Consider the following 8975-nt stretch of genomic DNA (forward strand, 5'->3'; position numbering starts at 1 on the left):
TGCCACGCCTTGTAGGGAATCAAAGCCAAGAAGGAGGGGATGGGAGGGCTTTGCTGACCCAGGCTCTTTTGACTGGGTGTGCACTGTGCTTTGGGGAGAGTCTGCTTTCCCAAGCATCCAGCCAATCACAGGTCAGCATTCCTGACCTTCAGCTGACCTCTCTCAGTGAGGGAGGCCAGCTTTCTTCCTCCTCAGCTTGGCTGCCAAAAGCCTGGTAGAATACTTGGGGGGGGGGGTCTTCAGAGCTTGTTGTCCCGCCTTACATTCTTGGCATTGTTTTTCCTACTTACATATTTACTTATTTTATTCATTCATTCAGATTCCACAGAGAAAGATGGTGGGAAATGCCAGCTGCAACCAGTAGCTTGTTGCTAGCTTCTAAAGTTTTTGTGGAAAAGACGTTTGTTTATTTATTTGTTTATTTATTAAATAAAGAAGTTTCAGGTAGAATAAAGTCAGTTTAACTGACCGGCCTTATGGGGCATTGGACACACATTATGAGAGGAAACTGCTTGGAGAAGGCCCCTGGTTTGGTTTCCAGGATCAGGCTCTCTTGCATGGTGCCTGACATGCTGTGGGGAGGTGCGGCCATGGTTGTGCATGAGGAGTTGGGAGGCAGGGGCTGTCCAGGTCCACTCTGTGGAGGACATACAGGGCCTAGTCAGAAGGGCAAAGAGTCCAGTGAAGCCTGAGACAGCAGGGTGATCTGGGGGGTTGGAAATACCCCTGTTTTGCAGATTGGGAGCCAGGTTTCTTCGGGTGGGAAGAAATCTCCACTCTGGAGCTCACTTGCTCAGTAGCCGTGGAATGTGAGGGAACGCTGATCTCCCTGAAAAGGAGAGAACAGAATTATGCCTACGACCTCACCGTAGTGAGCATTTCAGACTTCTGGCTTTGAATACGGGTCAATGTCTTAGTTACTTTTTCTATTGCTGTGAAGAAACACAATGATCAAGACAACTTACAGAAGAAACAATTTTACAGGTCAGAGGGTTTGAGTCCATGACCATGGGCAGCAGGCATGGTGCCAAAGAGCTTACAGCCTGATCCACAAGCATGAAACAGAGAGGTGGGGGGGTGTGGGAGGGAGGGAAGGAAAGAGAAAAATGAGGCCATACATCTTAGTTTTTCCCATAGTTCTTCCTACTGGGAACCACGTATTCAAACAGATGAGCCTGTGGGGGCCGTTCTCATCCAAATCATCACAGGCAGCCTCCTTTGGTCCCCCCCATAGAGTCATCTGATGTCATTAGCTTTTAAAGCTCTGCCTGGACAAAGTGGGCGTTGGTTTGTGTGAGCACCTGACTCAGTCCTCGCCCCAGACAAAGAGGTCACAGACCTTGAGATCTCAAAGGATCAGCGATTGCGGACACAGTTCAGCTCAGACACAGTTTTGTCTTTCAGAGAGTCTGCTGAGCCCTTCCGTGCCCTGTGCTGGGCTGGCTCATGGGAGCAGTAGTGCGGAAGACCACACGCGCCGTTCTGCTCCTGGAGTTTGGCTCTGGCTTTGTAGTCGATTTCTCTCCCTTCGTGTGTTAGTCCATTGGGTTCAGAGTTGAGAGACTGGACCACTGGTTCCCACTGTTTTATTTAAGGCGTGGCGATAGGAGGCCACACGTGGCTCTGATGGCTCAGTCCCTTAGTTGTCTCTAATGCAGATTATAAGCGTTGAAGATGCAGTCACCTTTTGTTGTTTCTTATTATTATATTATATCCCAACTGCATTTCCTCCACCCTCCTCTCCTCCCAGTCCCCCTCCCCCCCCCCCCCCCCCCCCCCCCCCAGATCCACTCCTCCTCGGTTTCCCTTCAGAAAGCGGCAGGCATACCAGGCATTTCAACCACACATGGCATATCATGCTGCGGTAGGATAGGAACATCCTCTCATATTAAGGCTGGACAAGGAAACCCAATAGGAGGAAAAGGGTCACCAAAACAGGTGAAAGAGTCAGAGACTGCCCCTGTTCCCACTGTTAGTAGCTCCACAAGAAGACCAAGATACACAACCGTAACATATATGCATAGGGCCGAAGTCTGTCCCATGCAAGCTTCCTGATTGTCAGGTCCGTCTCTGTGAGCCCCTGTGAGCCCAGGTTAGTTGATTCTGTGAGTTTCCTTGTGGTGTCCTTGACTCCTGGCTCCTACAATCCTTCCTCCCCCTCTTCCACAGGATTCTCCAAGCTCTGCATAATGTTTGGCTGTGGATCTCTGCATCTGCTGGATGAAGCCTCTCTGATGATGGCTATGCTAGGCTCTGGTCTACAGATGCAGTCATTTTTTAAGCAATAGAAATTGTAAATAGTAAGCATACACATGGTAGTCAAGCAATAGACCGAGCTACAGGATTAGAAGAAAAACGTCTTAAAAACAAACAAAAGCCTTCCTTCCGTCTTCATCAATAGCCCTGAATCATCCTTGTCCTGGGACTGTGGTTCTGAGTGTCTGTGTGGCCCTTCAGCATGTGCGTGCTTGAGCAGCATGTCTGCAGATGGAGTCCCCTCCCTCCTTTTGCCCAGCTAAGAGCCGGTATGCTCCCTGGCAGTTGGCTTCTGTGGAAGCTGATGGCTCTGTGGTCCCCGCTGGTGAGCTTTTCCCGTAGACCTCTGGAAGAGCAGGCAGTGCTCTTACCCTGTGAGCCATCTCTCCAGCCCAGTACTTTCAATTTTGAATGAAGAAAAATTCTATAAATGCCTTTTAGTTTTTCCCCATGAACTGATTCAAATATGGAAACACTTGCTCATTATTGGTATTTAAAAGTTAAGGTTTTAACTATTTAAACCACTCATCAAAATATGAGTGCTATGTGTTACTGAAGATACCGTGATCAGTAAACATGACAAATGCCCTATTTAGTCTGGGAATGACGATGTCTGACAGTACTTAGAAGGCAGAGGCAGATGAATCTCTGCGATTCTGAAGCCAACCTAGTTTACATAGTGAGTTCCAGGCCAGCCAGGGATACACAGTGAGACCCTGTCACAGAGAGAGAGAGAGAGGGAGGGAGGAAGGGAGGGAGGGAGGGAGGGAGGGAGATTAGAAACACACACACACAGAGCCCAACTTTATTGATAATGAAATTTAAAAGTCTTGAGTTTTGTCTGTTAACAAAGACGATGTGAACGTGAGCCTGCCCATGCAACAACTCACATAAGAGTCTTCTGAGGTCCAGGCAGACACTGAATGAATAATTCATCTGGATGAATTATTATACAGAATGAGACATTCCAGTCAAGCTGATGGCTTTTGTTTGTTCCATTTTATGTTTTTTGTTTTTATTGAGACATTCTTATTCTATAGTCCAGACTGGCCTTGAATTTGTAGCAATCCTCCTGACTCTGAGTAGTCCCTAGTGCTGAGATTTTGTGTTGGCTGCCAGCCAGTTTACATGACCGCGAGTTCAGAGGGTGAAGGGAATTGGAGGTAATCACACAGGGCACTTCACTGATAGAGATCTTTGGCAGTAATCTAGAAATGGCAGGAATTTAAAGATGGACTCTGCCCAAACAATCTCGATAGCGTGCAGGGGTGTGAAGAGCCTGTTGGAAGCGTTTCCTTTCAGCTTCCTTTATGTCCAGCGTTAGAGAGAAGTTGAGGTTTCATCAGTGGGGCTTAATTAGGTGAGCTGTGCCTTTTCTTCAATACTGGCATTGTGCTCTCATCTTTGTAGCTAAGATATCTATATAAGTTACAAGCTTCAGAGGAGTTGGTGACCTTTCCTTCACTTCCGGTGAGTCTTCGATGAGTGGAGTCCTCCGTTCTCCCCACCGGCCTTGTTTTATGAGGGAAGTGTTATTCTTGGGATTGCTGACTTGTTTTGAATGCAGCAACGTCTCGCTTAATCTCTTCCAGTTTGAGCATCCTTTTGTCTAAGTCTGTCATCACATTTTCCTGAAAGAGAGGGGCAGCTTCTGAACTACTGTGCCCATTCCTGTTGGACTCTGTGGCTTCTGTGACAGCCACACGAGGCTCCGTTAAACAACGTGGAAGGCACCCTTAACCTTTGCTCTCGTTTACAGTGAGTGGTAAAGACGTGCCGGTTTAGAGTGGGTTTGATTGTCAGTAAGGATCCAGTCCCTCCAAATAAAATAGGGAAAGAATGTGGTGTTGTTAAAACACACCGAATGCAATCCCCACTTTTTAGGTTCTTCATTTCCCCCACAGAAAGTAGCCCACGGTTGGACATTTGCAAGCTCTGCCAGGTGTGTCCAACCTTTTGTCATTGCATGGTGGTGTTGACAGTTTGTAACTGAGAATAGCGCAACTCCTCCTTTTTCCCTCCCTCCTTCTTTCCCCTCCCATATGTTAGTGATTGGGGATTGAACCCAGGGCCTTACCCTTGCTAGGCAAATGCTTCCCCCTGAGTCCTCTTTTTACCTTTTACTGGGTCTCATTAACCTGCCCGACTTAGTCACTGTGTAGCTTGGGGATCCCCTTTCTCAGCCTCTAGCTAGGATTATAGGTCTGAGGCACAGACTTATAATAAATAGTTTGTTTTTGTTGTTTGTTTTTAGAGACAGGGTTTTTCTGTGTATAGCCCTGGCTGTCCTGGAGTTCTCTCTGTAGACCAGGCTGGCCTGCCTCTGCCTCTCCAGTGCTGGGATTAAAGGGATGTGCCACCAACACCGCCAGCAGTAGTATGTTCTTAAACTAAGATTTGGCAGCTAATTCTTGTTAGTCTTTCATGTTTCTGCAAGCTAGACCCTTCTCTTTTTTGCTCAGTGATTATAGAGAAACATGTGCTAGATTAGAGAATGCTTTGCTCCTTAACCTTGCATAGGTTTCTTGAACAGTATGCATGTTTCAGTATACAATGACATCTTTAGAATTTCAGTTCTGTGCTGGGCTATCTCAGTCTTCAGAATAAAAAGCTATAAAGCTGTTAATTAGAGGAGATGTTTGGGACATAGAAAGCTATTTGTAAGATCATCTGAGGTCTTCACTCTGCAGCTAATGATGTGACAGCACAGGATTGAGAAAGACCCCGTTCCCTGGAGAAGTGAAGCAGGGATCACGGGGAGCTTGTGTGAAAACAGACAGCCTTGTTCCCTTGGTTCTCAGACTCCAGAGCAGTGGTCCTCAACCACCCTAATGCCTTGGCCCTTTAATACAGTTCCCCGTGTTGTGGCGACCCCCTACCATAAAATTATTTTGTTGCTACTTCATAACTGTAATTTTGCTACTGTTATGAACTGTAATGTAGATGTCTGTGTTTTACGATGGTCTTAGGCGTCCTTTGAATGGGTGGTAGCTAAATATTCTTGGACTAAATTCTGGAAGGAAGGTGTGGGGAAGGGAGAAGCGGGGTATGGTCTGCTGGGGTGAAGGGGACCACAGCTCTCCTGCCGTTGCTGATAGGCATGTGGTGTGTTTCCCTTTTGCTACATCTTTTTGTGTTCTTTTCTCTTGCAGCATGGACTTTCTTGAAGAGTTCTAAGAGACTCCAAACTTGCAAGATATGAAGTTGACTAGGGGATATTTTTATATATTTTATATAGTTTCTATCATGAAGTCAATGGGCATGTGGCTCAAACCCAAAAGGGAATATTTTTGCTATGCTGAACACAGAATTCAGTTTGCTTTGAAAGAAGTTTTGGGATTAAAATTTAATGGAAATTTTAGTTCAATTTCCCAGAGGAAAAGAGCTCATGTTTTTGCACTGTGGACCGTCCCTCGCCATCCACCGTGGTTCCCAGTTGCGCATTCCTGCTGCTCTGTACACAAGCGGCTCCTCCCTTGGAATCACAACCTTATGAACAATGGAGCCGTTCCCAGCCTGGGCTTATGCTGGAGTGTTCACGTCTGTTACCCAAGCCGGATTCCATTTTGATACTGGTTGTAAGATCTTTGTATACACGTGGGCTGTTACAGAAGACTCCCTGGAAAAGGTCCTTGGAAGCATCTGGTGAGTGCTCAGGAGTTGATCCCCCAGGAGATCCTAGAATCAGCTGGAAACCCCGGGCACTGCAGACTCGATTCCTGGACCAAGACTTCAACATTAACTCCTGCCGCCATCAGGACATTCCTGTCACTTCAGTCACTTAGAAAGTACAGAGACTATTGCTGTTTTTATTTAACTTAAACAATTCTCATTTAGCCCATTTGAGTAAAAGGGAAAATGGTTTAAAGTCACTCTAAAAACAGTTTTGACAACTGGAAGCCAAACCGAAACACTCCTTTCTTATACAAACGAGCCCCTGCTGAGACCTCCAGTGTTTTACTTGGGTCCCAGAGTTCATCTGTAACTGGTGCTCAATAAGAGCTTCTGAGGAAGACTGCAAGTTCAAGGCCTGTGTGGGCTGTAGAGAGAGTTCAGGGGTAGCCTGGTGACTGAGCCAGATGAAGAGGGCTGGGGTGTGGCTAAGTGGTAGAGCACCTTCCCAGCATGCTCAGCGGCTTTAGTGGCTCCTTGCCCTGTTGCTCTCTCTTAGCTTTGTTTTATAAAACACCTAAAAGTGCTAGTAATTGTGTAGGTGGGGGGTGGGGGCGAGGCAGCTCTATGCCCTGCTTCCATTGGTGGGAAGCACTGAGTATGTCATTTCAAAGAAAAAGGGCTTGTTTTTGTTTGGCACCACAAAAATAAGAAAGGAAAAAAATAAGATATACCACAGGGTATTTTCTGTAGATAGACTTACTTGATTCTGTTTCTGGAAACAAACTAACTTTTTTCTAACATTTTATGGGAGTGGTAGATGCACTTTGATGTGATCTCACACTGGCATCTGTGTGTCATATCTACAAAGCAGAGAAGCCAGTGTGGATGCTGGATTTGCTGTGGTCCAGGAAGTGGAGTGTGTATTAGTGAGAGTAATGTCTGTGCCGCTATGCCGATATTTTTACTTAAACAAACAAATAAAAAAAATACACTTTGCATTAAAAAAAACCCATAATGTCCTTTAAATGGTGATGGGCGAATATGTAAGATATTCTTCAGCTTTAATTATTTTTTAATTTTATTCAACCTAGAGATCACTTTCTATAGCAATAAAAGCCAAAAGAATGCGCAAAGATATTTAAAATTGTATTTATATACCGAGAGTACATTTTAAACATTTTTAAATATTTGAGCAGTTAGTTGGGTGACTGGCTTCCAGAGATGCCAAATATTCAGCATTCAATACGTTGAACACTTAAGCTTTATACTGGTTTATACTGTTAGGTGAGAATCCTGAATGTTCCTGCACAGCTGATGTTTATGGTCCCCCTTCTTCCTCTTCCTTAGAAGGATGGGGATCCGGGACGAGCTCCCTGTCCACAACACTAATGATGGATAGCTACTTGGTGTGACGAATGAGTCAGTTGCCACCTCAGTGTAAAAAAAAAAAAAATTGTAAAGAGAAATTTTCACTGTTTCCAGTGTCAAATGTATTTTTAACTGTCTGGTTTGTACTTTTTATGAATTTTGTACTACCAAAGCAGAGTTAAAAATAAAAGCGTTAAACCAGTGTGTTTGTACAGGCTCCATCTTGAGTACTGGCTGTTGAGAGATCGCTGGGCTGGTCCTCATCGGATTTCCCCTTACATAGAACTCCTTCCTCCCAATTGGTTTTCTTTCCTTTCTTTATTTGAGGGTAATTTTGGGAAGTAAATACAGTGCAGAATTTGTGTGTACCCCTCAGTCTGTTACCCTTAATGTTCACCAACATCTTATATCTCCATAGGAGTATGATCAGGACTAAGAAATCATCATAGACTCAAGATTGACAACCACTTTGCTCTACTATGAGTTACTGCTCACCTTAGACTGTCCACTGGTCTAGATCATGACACTTATCGTCAGCTGCTCAGCTCTGTTCATTGTCCATCTACATGGACATGGATAGGCTGAGCTTTTGCATCGGGAAGGATGCCTCCTGGGTGATGTGTTCGTCAGTGCTTCATGTCCGGGACCACATAGTTGACACGTCGTATTCCGTGATTTCCATCATTTGGTTGACGTGTCCAGCAGGTTTCACTATGATAAAGTGTGTGATATTTTGATTGCATTCTGACACGCCCAAGACTGACAATAAAGTTTGCTTTGAATTAGGGAGGAGCTAGCTGCTAGCCGACCAAAATTAACCATAGAGGTTTTGGAGGATTGAGAACCGATGGACGCAGGAAGTAATAGGGCGGGGCTGAGAGAGGGAAAGAGGCAGGAGGTCAGCGGCGCTTCACCGACCCCTTCTCTGATCATTCAGGTTCTTACCCCACTATCTGACTCCCAGGTTTTTATTGGTAAAGAATAATTAAATAAACACATCAGCAGAGTTACTATTTTTTACCTCTGTAATGAAGAGAAGCAATACTTGGAGATTAGGCCAGTGACTTACTTGCCTGTGCTTACAGTTTTTACCATTCATGGGAGTTGGTTTCCCCGGGACTCGCGTCAAACAAGCTGTCAAGAGCTTATGACTCAAGCAGCAGAAGGCTATTATTTCAGGTCAGGAGGCTAGAGCCTAAACCCAACCAGGGTTGGGTTCATTGGGTGTTCCGAGGGTTGTGGATTCATGCCTCCTTCCTAACTTCAAGTGATTGCTAGAAAGTTCTTAGCATTTCTTGTTTGAGCCTGGGTCACTGAAGGGCAGTGTCTTGAGATGTCTTTCTCTGGTGTCTGTCCTCTCCATCCTTATAAGGCCATCTGCCCTTGGGCTTAGTGCCCATTGCAGTCCATATAAGAACTCTTCTTAACTTGATTACATTTGCAACGATCCTGATTCCAAGAAGGGTCACATGAGTCCTACTCCAGAAATTGGGATTTCATTGTCAACATGGATTTTTTTTGGGGGGGGGGATGGGGTAGGGCAGGGGAACAGCTTCCTTCCCTCTCTTTACTTTCCCCGCATGTCCACACACCTCTGTCCCTCATTTTCTAACCCTTTGTTACCTTCTGGCCCCGAAGATGCTCCAGGCCCTTGTTATTTTCATGTTTCTTGCCCCAGTCTCAGGACCACCTGTGTCTCCAGGGAGCCTTAAATCATTTACTGGAGAATGAGGTTT

General features: G+C 45.4%; 1 protein-coding gene across 1 annotated transcript in view; it reads left to right on the forward strand.

Annotated features, from left to right (window-relative positions):
* The window catches only part of Rell1 (RELT like 1), a 64299-nt gene extending 56858 nt beyond the window's left edge, over positions 1-7441 (forward strand). Inside the window, exon 7 of the mRNA XM_038336696.1 lies at positions 5409-7441. The gene's annotated coding sequence lies outside the window, so the exon portion shown is untranslated. The remainder of the gene's footprint in view (positions 1-5408) is intronic.
* Positions 7442-8975: the final 1534 nt, after the last annotated feature.

Source organism: Arvicola amphibius, chromosome 1, assembly GCF_903992535.2.
Source record: "Arvicola amphibius chromosome 1, mArvAmp1.2, whole genome shotgun sequence".
NCBI classification, from domain to species: domain Eukaryota; kingdom Metazoa; phylum Chordata; class Mammalia; order Rodentia; family Cricetidae; genus Arvicola; species Arvicola amphibius.